Source organism: Vigna unguiculata, chromosome 10 (assembly GCF_004118075.2).
Source record: "Vigna unguiculata cultivar IT97K-499-35 chromosome 10, ASM411807v1, whole genome shotgun sequence".
Classification (NCBI taxonomy): Eukaryota; Viridiplantae; Streptophyta; class Magnoliopsida; order Fabales; family Fabaceae; genus Vigna; species Vigna unguiculata.
Genome location: NC_040288.1, coordinates 17,152,232 through 17,172,202, shown reverse-complemented (window position 1 = coordinate 17,172,202; position 19,971 = coordinate 17,152,232). Strand labels below are relative to the sequence as shown.

Below are 19,971 nucleotides of genomic sequence, written 5' to 3'. Positions count from 1 at the left end.
CACATCTCCATCCCCTGCTCAAGATCCCTTACTCCACTTCCATTAGTAAGATATCACAATAGAACCCCAAACCCGCAATGCCACTCATAGCCACACAGGGGTCCTGCCGCTAAGCGGTGCATACATTTATGGGTAAAACCCACAATTTCTCTACACATACGAAGACCCCCAGAAAAATCCCATTACATTTCTCTGCCTATTTTCTCAACACCGCAATTATTCACGATTTTAGTTATACAATTTCTCAACATAAACCATATCCACTGCAATTCAGACGCCCATTAATCCCACAACATCAACAACCCTAATTTCCCAAACCCTAAAACAAGTGCTCATACGATTTCCTCTAATTAACTTCCAATCACAACGTAATTCAACAATATCTAGCATCCAACAATCAACCAACAGATAAAGCTCCCTTTTTTTCCCCGATTAGAATCAACCAAAAAACCTTAAAACACCAAAAGCGGTTTCTGGAAAATTTCAAGAAACTTGAATTAAAACAAGAACAGACAAAGGAGCGACAACACATCATATCAATCATCATCAAATTAACGCAAGTAATCTAAAATCAATTAAAAGCTCCCCTAACTTGGATTCCTTGCTCAATTTCTAAAACCTTGGTCCTTTGTGTTAGCAACGTGCCCCCTCCTTGATTGCTTCTAATCTACTTCTTCAATGTGCTCCCAATTTCCCTCTCAACTCTCTATTTTCAGTGCTAGTTGTGTGCTTGTACCAAAAGGACACTCTATCTCTCTAATTTCCCTATTATCCCCACTCTACAACCTTAATTTTAGTGGTCATAAAGAGTAAAACGAAATTTACATTAAACATGTGGTTAATGGTTAAACAATGGCTATTCAAGATGGTTTTCCAACCTTTCTAACTGCCCTCTTAGACGACTAGAGTTTTCTATCCTATCACATTCATGCCAAAAAGAAATTTGGCAAAATGGAAGCTTATTTTGTGTTTACCAAGGTTTGAACACACAACCATCATATCACAAAGTAAGTGCACAACCAATTTAACAAATTCATGTTTTGTGATAATTCTTATAAATTTAGGATTATATTATCACTCATCATGATCAATCATATTATTAAGATAGCACACAATTGGCATACACAAGACTTGAACCCAAGTCCTCTTATAATAATCAAGTACTTTCAACCATTAGATCTAGGACTATTCCACATCATAAACCCTAGCATTAAATCCCATAAAGGTTTCCACTATCCACATTTATTAAATAATTAATTATTTAATTGTTTAAATTTTTCGGGTCTTATAGTGACCATTCTTAAGTACTTAAGAAGGACTAAAGTTAAAAGGTTATGCTGATACAAGTTTTGAATCAGATGTTGATGGTGTCAAATATTTTTCTAGTTATGTCTTCACCTTAAATGGTGGTACAATAAGTTGGAAAAGTTCCAAACAAGTTAATACTGTTGACTTAACTATTGAAGCATAATACATAACAACAAGTGAAGTTGTTAAGGAAGTAGTTTGGATGAAAAATATCTTAACTGAACTTGGTGTAGTTCCTTTGATGGACGAACCAGTTATGTTGCTGTGTGACAATAACGGGGTAATCGATCAAGCACAAGAGCCTAGATCGCATAAAAAATACAAAGAATTATTACAGAAAATATCACATTCTTAGAGAATTTGTTGAACATGGTGATGTTAAGCTACAAAAGGTAAAAAGAAAAATGAATGTTGCAGATCCGTTCACCAAAGCACTTGGCAGAAAAGAGTTTGATGTGCACAAGTTGGAGCTAGGAATGAGATACATGACTGATTGGCTCTAGTGCAAGCGAGATTGTTAGATTTGAGGTATGCCCTATATCAAATTTGTCATTTTAGTAATAATAAAATTGTGTTTATTATTATTATTATTTCATTGTCATATTTATTTAATTCATATGATAATGTCCTTGATTAAAATTAAAGACTTATTATTATAATAAAGATTATAATAATGAGAAATAAGTCTTATATAGGTTTAATTTAAATTGTTCTTCATAATAGGATTATTGAAGACAAGACATCATTAATTCGGATAGATCAATATGTGTGTAGTGGTCTTCATAAGATAAAGATTAAAAGATCTCATTTTTTAAATTACACATATAAATGGTCTATATAGAGATATGATCATTGAACTGACTCAGGAGAATTCCTTAATGGTTAAATATTACCCTTGAATTGTCAATGGGAAATTATTTTGAAGAAATATATAATTTCCCAATACTTGAGATTATCATGGAAATTACCAAGTTATCTATTAATTATACTTTGATATCGGATATCTAAGACTTCGTGATGTTAGTTGAATGATTATTGGGTATGATTAAATTCTTGTGGGATTAATGATTAATTAAGAAAGAATCCATCAACTTTTGGTAATGAATTTGAGCTCTATATAAATAAAGATCTTGGCTAAGGTATTATGAAATAAAGAAGAAAAGAGTTTCTTAAGTCATTAACATGTGTTAACTTATTGAAATTTGACAATTATACCATATTTTAGAGTTAACATAGAGATGTAAAGATTGAAGGAAATATTATATTATTCTTCTAGTGGTTCTACAGTAAAAGATACTTCACACTATCCTACTATTCGGTCGTTAAGGGGTGGTTCTAGACGCCAACCTTGATTAATAAATTAATGAGTTAATTTATTATCAGTTTAGTAAAGAACCTACTGGAGTGTTTTGATCTTTGTTGGATGAGAAAATATTATTGATTAAATTAAAGAGTTTAATTTTAACTAATTAATATTTTTTGTAAGTGAAATATTATTATATTTTTTTGCTAGCACCAAAAGTATAATTAATATAAAAATCTGAAAATCTATAAATTGATTGGGTAAAACTTGGTCAATTAGATTACTAAGCAAAATAAATATTTTTATTAATAATATCTTATTTGTTACTAAAAGCAACAAACCTAGAGAGAGATTTTAAAATAAATTACATGGACTTTTCCTATTTTTTTCATCAGATGAAATTAAAACCCACGTATATATATAAGACTCCTTAAAACATAAAAGAAGCATGTACATGTTGCTTTTTGGTTATGTTATTCTAGAAAGAAAATGTTTAATTATTCGGATGGTATCCACTTTGATAGAAGTGTGTCAATTTGGTACTCGCGGGAAAAAATGTGTCAATTGCGTTCTCACTTTTGAAAAAGTGTCTCAACTAGGTCCCTTTTAGAACAAAATAATTAACGCCGTTAACAGCATGTCACATGTCACTCTCTGGTTTTTAAATTTTTTTAATTCATTTTTGCAAAAACAATTTGTTGCCACGTGTCACAACAAAGACTTGACACGTGGCAATGTCAGTGCCACGTAGCAGGATAATGCCACGTTGACAAATGTCATTGTACTGATTTCAATTTAGTATCCATATATACCTAATTGTTTCAATTTAGTCCTCACTTTTGTGCCTGTGGTTCAATTTTTTCCCAAATTTTTTAATAATTGAAGTACATTTTAAGTCACTTTTTCATAAGATTAAAAGTAATTAAGTATAAATATTTTTACAACATTAAGTACTGATATTTATATTAAAATTTAGTGGTAAAAAAATGTTATACTAATAAAACAATAGAATCATCCACTTTTTTTTTTTCAAAATAGAGCAATATTGTCTCTATCCAATTCAAGACCAAATCTATTATTTGTCTAAATGTTATACTAATATTTTTTTATTAAAAATGACATTTTAGCATATTACGTTATTGTATATTATTAACCCATATCTTGTCAATGTATTCTTTAACCACTAAATTTTAATATAAATATAAGTACTTAATTTTGTAAAAATATTTATACTTAATTAGTTTTAATCTTATAAAAAATGAATTAAAAAATATACTTTAATTATTAAAAAAAATTGGGACAAAATTGAACCAAATACATAAAAGTGGAGACTAAATTGAAACACTAAGATAAATAAATATGGGTACTAAATTGAAATTAGTACAATGACTATTGCCACACATGGCATTATCCTGGCACGTGGTACTGACATTAACACATGACACTGATATTGTCACGTGTCACAACATGAACTTGACACGTGGCAACAATAAAATTTTGCAAAAAAAAAAATTTAAAAAATCAGAGAGTGACCTGTGGCGTGCCGTTAACGACGTTATTTTTGTATGAAAATGACCTGAATGAGGCTCTTTTTAAAAGAGGGGATGCAATTGACACCTTTTTTCTCGCGAATATCAAATTGACACACTCCTACCAAAGTGGGTACCATCCAAATAATTAAACCGAGAGAAAAAGGAGCAATTTTTCAATATCACTCTTGGAAGAGTCACTTTTATTAGATTATTAGATTACTCAGGTTACAATTTTTTCACGGGTCAAAGATTGATACAACAAGGCTATTCTCGGTGTGAATACACGTGAAGGACTTGTATGAGTTTGAAGGGGAAAATTCTCAAAAAGCCATACAAGGTATTTCTCCATAATTTTTTTCTTTTTGATATCTATTTTTACCTTAACTTTTGTCTCTCTGATGTCTAGCATGCATAATTTTAATCCAACTCCAATATTTCGGCTGTGCATGAATACGATATATATATATATATATATATATATATATATATATATATATATATATATATATATATATATATATATCCTTAATTGGTAACAATAATTGCTGAAAACACAACTGTGAAACAAGCGCCCTAAGATCAATTGTAAGCTAAATGAAAGTCCGATATAAATCCCTTAGTTGTTAAATAAGGTTTTTGAATCAAAAGAAATAAATGTTCCTAAACTTTAGGAGAATAATAACAATCGGTTTGTTTAGAGTAGGGATGACAATGGGGCGGGAACGGGTTTCGTTTCATTATTTTATATTCATTCCCGTAAAAAAAATTCATCCTCATTCTCATACCCAAACCCAACGGGTATTAAACTTTTGTCTGTCTCATCCCCATCCCCACCCAGTAACGGGTATAATCTCGTACCCATACCCATACCCATTTTCTTACTACTTCAATATTAATTTTAATTAATTTTTATAAAATAATAAAAAAATTATGGTAAAGGAAACATAATATTATCAAATATTCAATATTAGAAGAATGATTGTTTGTTTCTTCGATATTAAATACTTTAAAATAAATTAAAATTTTTACATTTTAGATTATAATACCAAATAAAATTTCATGAGAACTAAATATATATATATATATATATATATATATATATATATATATATATATATATATATATATATATATATATATATATATATATCCTTAATTGGTAACAATAATTGCTGAAAACACAACTGTGAAACAAGCGCCCTAAGATCAATTGTAAGCTAAATGAAAGTCCGATATAAATCCCTTAGTTGTTAAATAAGGTTTTTGAATCAAAAGAAATAAATGTTCCTAAACTTTAGGAGAATAATAACAATCGGTTTGTTTAGAGTAGGGATGACAATGGGGCGGGAACGGGTTTCGTTTCGTTATTTTATATTCATTCCCGTAAAAAAAATTCATCCTCATTCTCATACCCAAACCCAACGGGTATTAAACTTTTGTCTGTCTCATCCCCATCCCCACCCAGTAACGGGTATAATCTCGTACCCATACCCATACCCATTTTCTTACTACTTCAATATTAATTTTAATTAATTTTTATAAAATAATAAAAAAATTATGGTAAAGGAAACATAATATTATCAAATATTCAATATTAGAAGAATGATTGTTTGTTTCTTCGATATTAAATACTTTAAAATAAATTAAAATTTTTACATTTTAGATTATAATACCAAATAAAATTTCATGAGAACTAAAACATTTATTAAATTTGCAAATATTAATGAAACATAGTTGATAAAATTTAAAATTTTAAAAACAATATAAAAGAAAAACAAATATTCAAATTAAAATATATTTTAAATGTTTGTTTACTTCAATCTCTTACGTTCTAATGAATCTATTCTTTATACACTAATAAAAGTTATAATACATCATTTGATCAAAATGATACAAAGACCAAATAATAATCATAATAAAAGTTTAAAATAAATTATAATTATTTACATTTTAGATTATAATACCAAATAAAATTTCATGAGAACCAAAACATTTATTAAATTTGCAAACATTAATGAAACCTAGTGGATAAAATTTAAAAATAATTTTTAAAAAATATAAAAGAAAAATAAATATTCAAATTAAAATATATTTTAAATGTTTGTTTACTACAATCTTTTAAATTCTAATGAATCTCTTTTTTATACACTAATAAAAGTTATAATACAACACTTGATATAAAGAATAAATAATAATCATAATAATAAAATTTTAACATAAATTATGTATCTTTTGAACTTCAATTATGTTGGATGGTGATAAAAAATATTCATGACAATTATATTAAATTTTTATATTGCAGAAATAAAAGTTATTTATACAGTTATAGTGAAAATATTATAGTATGATTGATAATGAGTTAGAAAATAAAAAATAATTAGATAAAATATATTGAAATAGTATTCTACATAATGAAAATAAACAACAAATAAAAATATTAAAAAATTAACAAATGTTAGAAATAACTTGAGAGACTATTGAAAGAGATCCCACAAAGGAAAACAAATGTATAATTAAGGAAATGATAAGATGAAAAATACCTAAGAGATCTAAGAAAACTTTTCAAATATCAACATATATAATCAATGGTTAAGAAATGACAAAAATTATTTGAGCAAAACAAAAAGAGTTCTTCAAATGAAACAAAAACTAATAATAATAAGTAATTTTTTTTTATATTATCTAGTAAACGAAAGATTTGTGCTATTAAATACTTAAATTGGGAGTATTAAACTTTCTCATATGAAAGGAAAATATATAATAAATAAAAATATTAAAAAATAATAGAAATATTCAAATGTGAAGATTTCCTGTCAAAACAGGGACATGTTCGAACAATATCTACGAGGACGAGTTTATTTGTCATCTCTATCTCTATCTAGGAGAATCTCCATTAGCTTTTTGTTACTCCAAGTATTATATGTAATTGGCCGCCCATTATTTCCTGTTTCTACTCGTATATCCTTTGTCCTTCAGAATTTTATTTCCTCTGCTTTGTTTTGCTACCTAACATTATTCTTTAAAACAATAATTAGTACCACAAGAACTAAACGTTGTTCAAATTGAGATAAACCAATATAACTATTATTGAATTATTAAAAATTTACTTTTAAATATATTTTTCGTCCCTAAATTATTAAAATAATATATTTAGTTTTTAAATTAAATTATCAGATATTTAATTCTTATATTGCAAAAAGAGCATCTGAAAGATATATTTTAGTCACCGAAACTTCCTTTATCATATGTGAAACACTCGATGTATAGTTTAGTTTGTTGAAAAAAAAATTACATTAACTTTTATAAAGTGTTGAATTAAAATTTTATAGTTTAATTTAGTGACTGAACAAAATTTTTACTCTTCTCAAAAAGCCTTATAAATGTATTTTATAATACCAGCAGAGATTCCGCTTGGTCATTTCCAAAAATATTTTCCACAAATGTCATTTTCCAAATCTCTTGTGTCCGGGGCTAATTTGCTCTTTCATCATTATCAACTTCATGCTTTGTTTTTGTGCTCATGAACTTTTTTATTTGATCACATCGGTGTATCTCCCTCTATAAGTCTTCATCCATACATATATATATATATATATATATATATATATATATATATATATATATATATATATATATATATATATATAAATAAAAGGTAGGTACTCTCTATTTTTATTTTGTTGTAAAATTGAATATATGGTTAATTTTTTCAACCATTAGCAATGAACGAATATCTCTATTGTTGATTACAGACATTAAGGTTGTGTTCGCTTCAATGTAGTTACTGTTTTAATGTAAATGGGGAGATGGATCAGCAGGGATAAACCTTGTTCGGTTAGCATGATTTGCAAGCGGAGTTCGGGAAGGATTTGAAGGATTCATCCATATTGTAATCGCGCTTCATAAGCAGAGATTTGAAGGAGAGTGCTATTAAAAGACACATTTACCCTCATCATAAATTATTCACGTGTGACTTGAGAATTTGAGAAATCCAACAAATGTGGAAGGAGATGGTGCCTGATGCAGGTTGTTGGTGGCCTGGAACGGATCTGGTGGAGGTCGTAGGTGGCTCGGAAGGGTTCTACTACAGCTTAGAATCGATCGACTGTGAGCAGATCCGATCCCCACATGTGTGGAACCAATCCAGTGAAGTTAGAATCGATCCAACAAGTGGCGGATCCGATCCCGTGGGTGCGTATCCGATCCCATGGTGCAGATCCGAATCCCAAATGGTGCGTATCCGATCCAAGAAGCGTCCGTTGCTGGAGTTGGCACATTGGAGAACTTCGTTGGCTCATGGGAGAGTGGATTCGAGAAGGAGAGTGGATTGGAGAAACACAAATTTATACTATTTATTATATAAGGGTAAAATGGTAAACTCTCTTTTAAATATATTAACTTTTTTTTAATCTATCATATCAATCAAATCACTCACTAACTCTCACAAACTTTACTACTAAATTCACTCCTAATCACCTTTAAATCCCTTAAAAAAAACAACACACCATTCACTCTCAAATTCCCCCAAACCCATCCTCTCCCTCTCCCTCAAATCCATCTTTGCAAGTGAACAAAGCCTAAAAATTTTCAAAAATTTCTAAAAGAAGACTCTTAATTTTTTAAAAAAATATATGAATTCAATTTTAAAGTGTTTAAAATTATAATTTAGTCTCTAACAATAAATCTTTTAAATTACAGAGACTATATTATAGAAAAGTTATAATAGAATATTAATTAGCATTTATGAAGGAATTTAAACATTCCTAAAGGTAGTTCATAATAATCATAAAGATGTCTCAGTATGAATCAAACGTATTTTGATTTCTTTGTTATTAATAAAAGTTTCACGTACTCTTTTATCACACTGACGGATGCGTCGGACGACTCGCAGATACCTGTTCACCCGTGGTTTATGATATTGGATGTAGAAAGGATGTCCCAATTTTGAAGTTGGAGTACATCTTGGTAAGCAGCTTGGTAATAACACCGTATCGTATCTTGCATGAAATATTGGTTCCATATATAAGAATAATAAGGAGCAGAAACATGATAATGTAAATTAATGAAATTCCTACTAGAAATAACCATATTATAGTAGATTACATGGATGGTGATATTTAAACTACAAGAAATATTTTGCTAGAGAAATTAGTAAGGAAAAATATTTGTAGTTAATCCCTCGCTAATTTGTGAGGAAGTAGTGAAAGAATAAAACTGTAGCGAGTTTGTAGCAAAATAGCTACAACTTTGTCAGAATATATATTTGTAACTAATCTCTCACTAATTTGCGAGGAAATAACGAAGAAAATAATTTGTAGCTTTTTCGTAGCAAAATAGCTACAGATCTACTACTATAACATAAATTTGTAGCTAATATCTCACTACTTTGCAACGAAATAACTAAAGAATAGAGTTGTAGCTAGTTCGTAGCAAAATTGTTATAGATTTACAAGAAAATAGATTTGTATCTAATCCTTCTCAATTAAAACTTACTATGTTTATTTTTAATTTTAGTATAAATATATATTTTTAAATTTAAATATTTCAAAATTATTTTTAGCTTAGATATTTTATTTTTTTAATTAAATATTTTAAAATTATTTTTAATTTAAATGTTTTAAAATTATTTTTAATTTAAATTTTTTAAAATTATTTTTAATTTAAATGTTTTAAAATTATTTTTAATTTAAGTATTTTAAAAATATTTTTTTAAATATAATTGTATATATTAAAATATAAATTATAAATATATATATATATATATATATATATATATATATATATATATTAATAAATTGATTAAAATTTATAATAAATGGAGATAGAAAATTAGATCGATAAATGTTATTATTAATAATTTGTTTCATTATATTATCTTTTCAATAAAATATTATTATACATTAATACTTAACATTTTTAAAAATTGTATTATTAATATTATTTATAATCATTATGTTTATGTCAGTATAATATTATTAATTATTTGTTGTTCAAATTATTTTCATGTTATTTGTAAATTTTGATAAAAATAAATAATAAAATAATGAAAAAAAATCTATTTTCCATTAAATTACCGTTAAATATTTCATTCATTTAATATAGTCAAAATCTTAAAAAAAGTGAGATAAATATTTGACGCTTTCTTTGATAAGCTTTTGGGGGTTTTGCTTTTTTCCTTCTGTCTCACTTGCCACATTTTCAAACCTTAATAATTGGAAAGATGGAGATTGGATGCGTGTACGAAGGGCGAGAGTTATAGGAATGGTGTTGATGCAGTCATGAAGAGTAGGCGATGATCGTTAGTGTGGAGCTTAACTTCTATCATTTTCTTAAAATGTGAGTTTAATTTGACTCTGCAGATTGAAAATTATATTTTGTTTTTATGTACTGAAATTTAGGGTTAGTGTGATTATGTAGAATAGTGCTGATATTTGGTAGTATCGAAAAAGTTAAACTCAACTCTATGTGAATCTCTTCAGTTTTGTTTTTCATTTTCCCCAATTTTTGGCTCAGCTCTATGTGAATCTGTTCGATTTTGTTTTTCTTTTTTCCTTATTTCTTTCTTTCTTTTTGCTTGATTTAAGGATCTTGATATGCTTTGACAACTCATCCAAACATTACTATTATTGGAAAATAGGTTTATCTTAAATCTTATAATTTTATCTAGTGCTTGATTAGTGACTTGTCAGAGCTCTCTATAAAAAATTTGATATCAGATGCAAATATCTTATTCCATGTTGTTGCTAATAAGCTGAAGCTGAAAGTGAGTGTGGTGCCTTCTTTTGGTCAATTTCCTCTTCGGATTCTTGCTACTCTCGATTACATTGTGGCTCGTCTTCATGTAAGTTCTTCAGTTATTTTTTGTACCTTTTTATCTTTGAAATTTAGCGCACTCTACAATTTGAGTTTCGTAAGTTTGCTTACTGATATATTATATATTATTAGTAGTTGGAATAGAGAAAAGCTTGTTTTAAACTACTTGTCTGACACTTGAAATGGTTGCTTATTATTTAGAAGTCCCGTTTTCTTGTTCAAAGTGTTGTTGAACTATTGTTAGTAATGTTTCCTGAAGATAGTTGGTGTAGTAAAAGGCAACAGAATTGGGTAGGTGTATAGTCGAAGGGGGAAAGTGCTCTAGTACTAGTGTCACATCACTCTTTTTCGATGGTTATGAAGGAGTTAAGTGATATTGTAACCAAAATTTTGGAGAATTGTTGGGGACCTAGTGTTTTCTTTGCCGTTGGACTGTTGGTAAATTACATGAACACGATGAAAGTGGAATATTTTATTTAACATTAAAACTACACATTGGTCCAACTTCATCATTGTTCAATTTTTCTTAACTAAATACTTTTCCATGCTGTTTAATTTTAATTAGAAAGTAGTGTTCAATTTAACACAAACAAAAATAACTATGCAGTAATGATGATGATTTTACTAATGATTCAAATAATGAAAATATCATTTGTCCTTCTTTCTTAATGTCTTAAAATTCTTCCAAAACTAGCATGTAAACCATTTGGAATGGGGAATTGATGGATTTGGGTTGAATTGCTTGTGATTTGAATATGTATGAATGGCTTGCTACTTAATTGAATGCAAAAGGTGGATTTAATTAAGTGAGTAAATTGCTTATCCTCTGCCTCAGATTTTGTCCAATTCATAGAGTAAACTAAATTTTTTGTTCTTCAAGCATCGTTCTTTTCCTACTTAACCTCTGAAGTTATTGAGAAGTCTTCAAAAGTTTACTAGGATTGCACTATATTAGGATTGCACATCTTATGAGTACCAATACTATAATATTGCTCAAATTTTGGTTGCTCTTATTATGCAAAAATAAATATGGCAAATATAATATCTTGCTTCAATTAATGTTTACATATATTTACTTTATTTTAACTAATTTTTGTTCTTAATTTTAATTATGTCTCCAATTAGTGTCAATCAATTCTTTTCAAGTACAAATTTCTTAAAAGCATAATGTTGACCAATGTTTAAACTATCTACAAGGACAATGAGACTTGATAAAGGATGGATGTTGCGAAGAAAAGATCAATTTGGTAGTATAACTGAAGAATTTAGAAATGGCGTTGATCGCTTCATTGAAGTAGCTAAAAGAGATCCAAAATTTGCTGATGTAACAGGGCGCATTCCTTGTCCATGTGGAAAATGTAGGAATCGTTATTGGGATATATCATTTAATGTGGAAAAGCACTTGTATCAGCATGGATTTATGGATGGGTACACAAATTGGACCCTTCATGGTGAAGAAAGGTGGACAAATGGTGCGTCTGTTGTCCAAGACCGTGTTGAAGGAAGTACAAATCCATATCATGATATGGTTCTGAATGCTTTTCATGCTAGATCAAATCCAGAAGTACAAGAGGTGGAAGAGGATCCAAATCCATAAGCTAAGAAGTTTTTTAACTTATTAAAGAATGCTGATGAACCTTTATGGGATGGTTGTAAGAAGCATACAAAGATTGTCAGCAGTAACACAACTCCTAAACTTGAAGTCAGAGTTTAACATGAGTGTTAGTTGTTATGATCGAATGATTGCTATAATCAAAAGCATGCTTCCAGAGTCAGAAAGGTTGCCTGAAAATTTGTACAGATCGAAGAGAATGGTAAGTGAATTGGGATTAGGATATGAGAAGATAGATGCATGTCCTAATCATTGTATGCTATATTACAAAGAAAACAGTGATAAGAATGTTTGTTTGGTGTGTAAAGAACCGCGATTTAAACCTAAGACTACAACAAAAAACAAGGATGTGCCTTACTCAATGTTAAGATATTTCCCCATTATTCCAAGACTTCAACGCCTCTTTATGTCTGTTAATACTTCAAAATATATGCGATGGCATGCAGATGGAGTATGCCAACATGAATCAATGATGACATATCCAGCTGATGCAGAGGCTTGGAAAAAATTTAATGCAACTCATCCTAAGTTTGTTTTTGATCCACGAAATGTCAGGCTTGGACTTTGAACGGATGGTTTTAATCCATTTAGTAATTCAAGTAGCCCATACTCATGTTGGCCAATTTTTTTAACACCTTACAATCTTCCTCCAAGCATGTGTATGAAAAGGGAATACATATTTCTTACTCTTATGATTCCTGGACCCAAATCACCTGGTAAAAGTTTAGATGTTTATCTCCAACCTCTAATCGATGAGTTAAAGATCTTATGGGATATTGGGATTAATACTTTTGATGCATGGAAAAAACAGAATTTCATTATGAAAGCAGCATTAATGTGGACAATAAGTGACTTTCCAGCTTATGGAATGTTGTCTGGATGGAGTACTCATGGAAAATTTGCTTGTCCCTATTGTATGGGGGATATTAAATCATTTACTTTGAAGAGTGGTGGTAAACCTTGTTGGTTTGATTGTCATCGTCGATTTTTACCTATTAATCATTCATTTCGTCGTGATCAATGCTCTTTTAATAAGTCGGTAGTTGAGAACTCTTTACCACCACAAGAAGTTAGTGGCATAGATATAATAAATAAAGTAAATCAACCTCAAAAAGTTACGTTTGGCTTGAAATCAAGCAAGCAAAAGCAACCCGACTTTGGTAAAACCCATAATTGGGTTAAAAAGAGCATATTTTGGGAATTGCCTTATTGGTCTACTAATATGGTTCGTCACAATTTAGATGTCATGCATGTTGAAAATTTTTTTTTGACAACATCTTCAATACTGTGATGGACATAAAGGCCAAGACAAAAGATACTGCAACATATGTAAACGTCCCAAGTTAGAGTTGGTGTTGGAGAATGAGAAGTATAAAAAACCCAAGGCAACATATGTCTTGAATTCTGACTAGAGAAAGATGTTGTGTGAATGGATAAAACAACTAAAGTTTCCAGATGGTTATGCGTCTAACATTTCACGTTGCATTAATGTAGATGAGGGGAAAATATATGGGATGAAAAGTCATGATTGTCATGTTTTTATGCAAAGACTTATTCCTTTAGCATTTCGTGATATGTTGCCAAAGCCTATATGGGGTGTTTTAACAAAGGTCAGCTTGTTTTTTAAAGAGATTTGTGCAAATGCAGTGCATGCTTCTGTCATGGAGCACGCTAAGATTTCTATCATCGAAAAATTTGTAAGCTTGAAAAGATTTTCCCACCAGCATTCTTTGATTCAATGGAACATTTGGTTATACATCTCCCGCATGAAGTTAAGGTCGGAAGACCTGTGCAATATAGATGGATGTATCCATTTGAGAGATGCATGTTATATTTGAAAAGAAAGGTTCGAAATAAAGCAAAGGTTGAAGGGTCCATTTGTGAAGCATATGTTTTAGAAGAAATTTCTAATTTTGCTTCCATGTATTTTAATCCATGCATTCAAACAAGGCGTACCCAAGTTTATCGTAACGATGATGGTGGTGAAGATAAAAATACAGAGAAGTTATCTATTTTTAAACACCCATGTCGTCCTATTGGTAAAGGCCATAATAGATTATTAACAGAGGAGGAACTCCATATTGTTGAGACATATGTCATTGTAAATTGCAAAGAAGTAGGACCATATCTACAGTAAGTTTTTCTTTTTGTAATTTATCTATTCATAATTAATTTAGTTATAATATTAATTGTTGTCTGTATTAGGAAATTTGAGGATTCATTAAAGGAAGCAAATCCTAATATCTCTGACGATGAAATATTGATGTCTCGAGATAAAGATTTCAATAGGTGGTTGAAGCACCAAGTGAGTTGTTTCTCATTACAGTTTAAATGTTAATTTGATATTCGTTTTATTAAGTGATATAATTATATATTTTCTTTGTGTAATCCTCTATAGGTGCTTACTGGTCAAGTTGAGGATCGATTGATTCAAGAGATAAGTTACGGCCCGATTAAGGTTGTAACTTCCTATAATGGTCTAATAGTAAATGGATATAGATTTCATACTAAGGAATACGGAGCTAATAAATCTACCATGAACTATGGGATATGTGTTAGAGGAAATATATACGGTGAAAATGATTTGGACTATTATGGAATTGTTGAAGAAATATTAGAATTGTCGTATCCTAGATATCAAAACAAAATAATTATCCTACGGTGTCATTGGTTTGATCCTTTTCATGGTGTTAAAGTTGAAAAATATGGGTTGGTTGATATCAAGCATAAGTCAAAGCTCCAGTCAAATGAGCCATTTGTATTAGCTGGACAAGCTCAACAAGTGTACTATACAAGGTATCCACATAATAAGGGTAGAAATAGTGTTGATTGGTGGACAACTTGCAAGGTTAGACCAAAATTATTTATGGTTGAGACATTAAAAAATGATGAGGATTTTTCAAATGAGAAAGTTGTTAATGATTATTTTCAACATGATGGATCAATGGGAATGACAAATATTGTTCTAGATGATGAGGAAATACAATTGTTTGATGATAATGCCCCAATGGAAGAGGTAAACATGGATGATGTTCATTATCCGATACACAATGTGCATAATGATCAATTTTTCAATGACAATGATGAGCTTCTGGATGAAGACATAAAGTTGAGTGATTTAGACGAGAAGTTGGATGATTCAAATAATGATTTAGATAACTCAGATGATAAGTAGCTATGAATGAATCTACGTAAGTTTATTTAATAGTAGTGATATTGTGTTTTCTTATGTGATTGCTTATGAAAGTATCTTTTACATTTTATAAGGTAAGTAGATGTGCATCAATCACTTACTGTTGTTTCTGGCTATTCTTAATTGGATTTGAAACAAATCTTGAATGAATTATTCTACACTACACTCACTTTAGTGTTAACTTTCCTGCTGTTGTGGATTTGTCAGGGAGAGTTGCATGTGAAACACTGCTGGATTCTTGTCGCTCAACTTTCCTGGTTATGTCTCATTAACTACCTTCTTACTGGTTAGATAAATCTCCAAATCATTGGGTTATTATTTGCAAAAATAAATTGAGCTATTTTACTTTTACTTTGATTTTCTGTACAAGTTGGAGTAATTAACCTTATACTGTTCATGGACCAACTGAGATAGGTAATTCACAATTATATTGTACAAGCTCTGTGTAACTCGTTGGTTGATCAATTTGACTTTCCTTGCTAATGTTGCAAAATGTTCAATTCAGAAAAGCCTAGCTTCACTAAACATGCTTTAAGCAGGATATATTAGGTAAAACATACTCATTAGGGGAATACTTATACATGAATCCCAATAGCAGGAAAAACAACTTCCCCATAAGAGTGATCAATGATGTTGATGGACTTAAAACTAGTTGTTGGAGCGTACTGTATAGAAAACCAAAAGAACTTAACTGAATTGAAAAATAATTATGAAAGACCAAGTCATAGCAGTCTTTTCTGCCATGACTGATTTTCATTTCTTAACATACAACCACTAGTTTCTGTTGTGACTAGTTTCTGTTGTTCGAGATTTATACATGAAAATTGAAGTCTAGTCCTAAGCGATGCAAATGTATTAAATTTGTATCTATAGTCTCGGTTATACTTTTTAAGGGATTTAAGAGATAGAACTGTTTTATTTATTTTTATTCCCACCCATTGTGAAATAGATTCATTGCAATTTTGTTCCAATGTATTTGGGCTTTTCCTAGGAAGTTTGTAAAGGTGGTGTTGGTACTGAGATATTTTATTCAACAGGAGATTGAGTTGCACCATTACTTTTTTGTTTCTATTTATCACATTTACTATCATCACTTTGCTTCAGCATGAATAATACCGTGCCAAAATAATAGAAAAGAAGAGATATAAAAGAGAGAAAAAATAAAATAAAAGTTGCTTAAAGGAAGGAGTGGAATAAAAAAAAAATAATCAATCGAATATATTCCTAGCTTTTCTTGATTAGTTTCTCCATTTAGCACCTACATCATATCCTGTAATAAGGTACAACCATTCCAATTTAAGATTACAAAAGCAATAGTTATTAACAATTTATTTAAAACAAAACACACCATGATATATCATAACACATTCTTAAATATTACAACGAATTACACTTAAATCATTATTCAAGATTATAAATCATCAATGTATCTCGATGACTTTAAATAATTGTCATTTTGGAAACATTAGTATTACATCTGTTTGACAAAAAGTTAATAGTTGAAACATCATAAACATATTGGAAGTCATGTTTTTCTCTTTCTCTTTTCTATTGATTGATTAAAATAACCAATTTTTCTTTCGTTTTCATCTTTTTCTTTCATCTCATGCTTATGTTGAAACTAGAGTGTAAAAAATTATTAAATGGAACACTATCGGTCCTGTGGATATTGGTTATGATTATCTTCTACATGATACATAATTGTTATATTTTAGAAAGATAAATGGGTGATTGATGTGAATAAATTAATTTAAGAATAAAATAAAATATCCTGCGTATGTTATTGATCAATTGATGTTCTAAGTTTTCAAGCTAATGTTGTGTAAAATTGAATTCAGTCCTGGAAGAAAAAACCTGCTACGCATATGATCCTACACCCTACTGATGTTTGATATTCACTGTTTTGGAATTGTCCAGTAACAAACTCAATGGCAGCATTCCACAAGGCTTGAATGACATTACTAATTGGCAATCCTTGTTACAAGCTAAGTTACATTTGGTTCACTTGATAATCTCAAAATGTCTCGAGGAAGAGGAAGAGGACGAGGTCGAGGTTTTATTATTCCATTCCATCCTACTCAATCTCTCATTAACTCTTTAGACCTGGATCCTTTTTTGCATTCACCAGGTATAGTACAAATACTTTAATGATGTCTTATTTATTAACTTCTTTTTTTTAAGTTTTTTAAATACAAGGTATTGTTTCATTATTTTTTTCTTAGGTGCTACTTCCATCCATGAACCATTAGCTGATGTTGGCCATTCAACCAATGGTGATCAATCAATAGACACCACCCCACCAATTGATGCTAACCAATCCTGTGTTGCCCCAACATATGCTAACCCACAATTTCAGGAGGAGCCTTCAAGTGAAAATTCTCACAATGAAGTTGATAGGAGACCTATTATATCTGTGCAACAAATTACTAACTCGTAAGTTAAACTAAACTTAATTATCAATTGTTTAATTTTTTATTACCAAATCATAATTTATATAAACTAAGTGTCTGAAATTATAGGAAGAGGTTTGTTCCAGATTCAGTGACTCGAGATATTATATCTGAGTTGCTCATGAGGATGCCTAATCCAGCACCAAATTGGAAAAAATATTCTGCTGATATGAAAGAAATTATGTTCAATGAGTTTATGGTTAGTAATCATTTAATTAATGTAATGAAATATTTTTGTATCAATTATTGTATTATAGATTAATCATTATATTGATGTAGGAGAAGTATCGTTTTTCATCAACTTATGATCGTTGTATGGCAAGAAAGGTTTGGAATTTAACATGCATGGATCGATATTCTGACTCTTTATCTAAGGCAAGGAAAAAGGCGAAAGAAAGGACAAATTCAGACAATATGTAAGACTTAAAAGGTTTTGGACCAAGAGGTATTAGAACTGAGATGTGGGATGGATTAGTAGACATATGAGCAACAGAAGAATGGAAAAAAAAGTCTACTACAGGTAAGAGCAATAGGGCTGCCAAGCCTGATGCCATGATTCACACAGCAGGATCACGAAGCTTTGAACAACACTTGATAAAAATGGTATTCTTACTTTTCACATTTGAATTTATAAGTCAAATATAATGCATTGTAATTTGTTACATTCAAAATGCAATATCAGATAGCAATTGTCTATAAGATAGAAAGGAGTTGGTCACTTGATAGAAATAAATAAATATTTTGGAATTTGTTAGCTGATAACTTTCTGAAAGGAGATATGATATGGAGAGTTGGAGTTATATTGTACATGTTTGATATAAACCAACTTCCACACTAACATGGCAGAAAGTAAGATGAATATGTCCTTTTTACTGTTATTAAGGAAAGTAATGAGTTTTTATACATAAATTGCAAATTTCTTTTACAGGAAGAATACTACAAACGCCCAATTTCTTATGGTGAATTATATACAAAGTTCACAAAAGAAAAGATGGTCAATATGTGTCTAACAAAGCAAAAAGCTTCATTGTAAGAATGTGTTTATTTTATAAATGTTAAACTACTTATTTATAATATTGCTAACATATTGATTTGATGTAGGAATCATATGAAAATGCTATGACTGAAAAATATGGGGAAGACACATCAAAGCATCCTATAGTTGACTCTGGTGTTTGGATAAAACAGGTGGTGAAAATAGGAAAGGTAGAATCTATGGAATTGGTCATAGTTTGGATCTTGGCATTGGTCCACATGTTTCATCCTCAACAGTTGAAGGTCCCTCTTTCCAAAATCTAAATCCAATAGCTGAAGAAATCACTACATTGACTACACAAATATCTAATTTGCAAGAGCAGGTGAAAACATAATTGCAAGCACAGACTGATATGCAAGCATTGATGCAAGCACAAATGAAGGCACAAGCAGAAATGCAACCATTTATGCAACAACAAATGCAAGAGCAAATGCAATCTTTTAAGAGAGAATTGTTGTCTGCTTTGAAGAAACAAGAATGAAGACATGCCTCAAAGAACCCAAAACTTTGTTTATCTTCTAATTGTGTTAATGCATTACTCTTTGTTGATACCCTCCAATGCTTTTGTGTCCTAAAACTATTATAAATTGGTGGAAACTTTTATGTTATTTTGTACTGTTGGATGGATATACTTTGATCATTGTAGGATTGATTATCTATCCTTTTTAAATAGGTATTGCAAATATCGGAGGTATTTAGACACTTTTTGTGAATAATTTATTTT

The 19,971-nt window shown here is 29.8% G+C and overlaps 1 long non-coding RNA gene across 9 annotated transcripts; it reads left to right on the top strand.

Moving 5' to 3' along the window:
• Nucleotides 1-10,297: 10,297 nt before the first annotated feature.
• On the top strand, nt 10,298-19,949 carry LOC114167001. 9 transcript variants are annotated; one of them, XR_003600072.1, is made up of 11 exons: nt 10,298-10,984; nt 12,288-14,701; nt 14,774-14,873; nt 14,967-15,026; nt 15,969-16,047; nt 17,679-17,889; nt 17,984-18,194; nt 18,281-18,410; nt 18,491-18,814; nt 19,140-19,240; nt 19,313-19,949. It is a non-coding gene; the product is annotated as an uncharacterized LOC114167001 (long non-coding RNA). The 9 variants fall into 9 exon arrangements; XR_003600074.1 differs by lacking the exon at nt 12,288-14,701 and having other exon boundaries at nt 10,305-10,479; nt 10,901-10,984; XR_003600073.1 differs by lacking the exon at nt 12,288-14,701 and having other exon boundaries at nt 10,305-10,479; nt 10,895-10,984.
• The last annotated feature ends 22 nt before the right edge of the window (nt 19,950-19,971 follow it).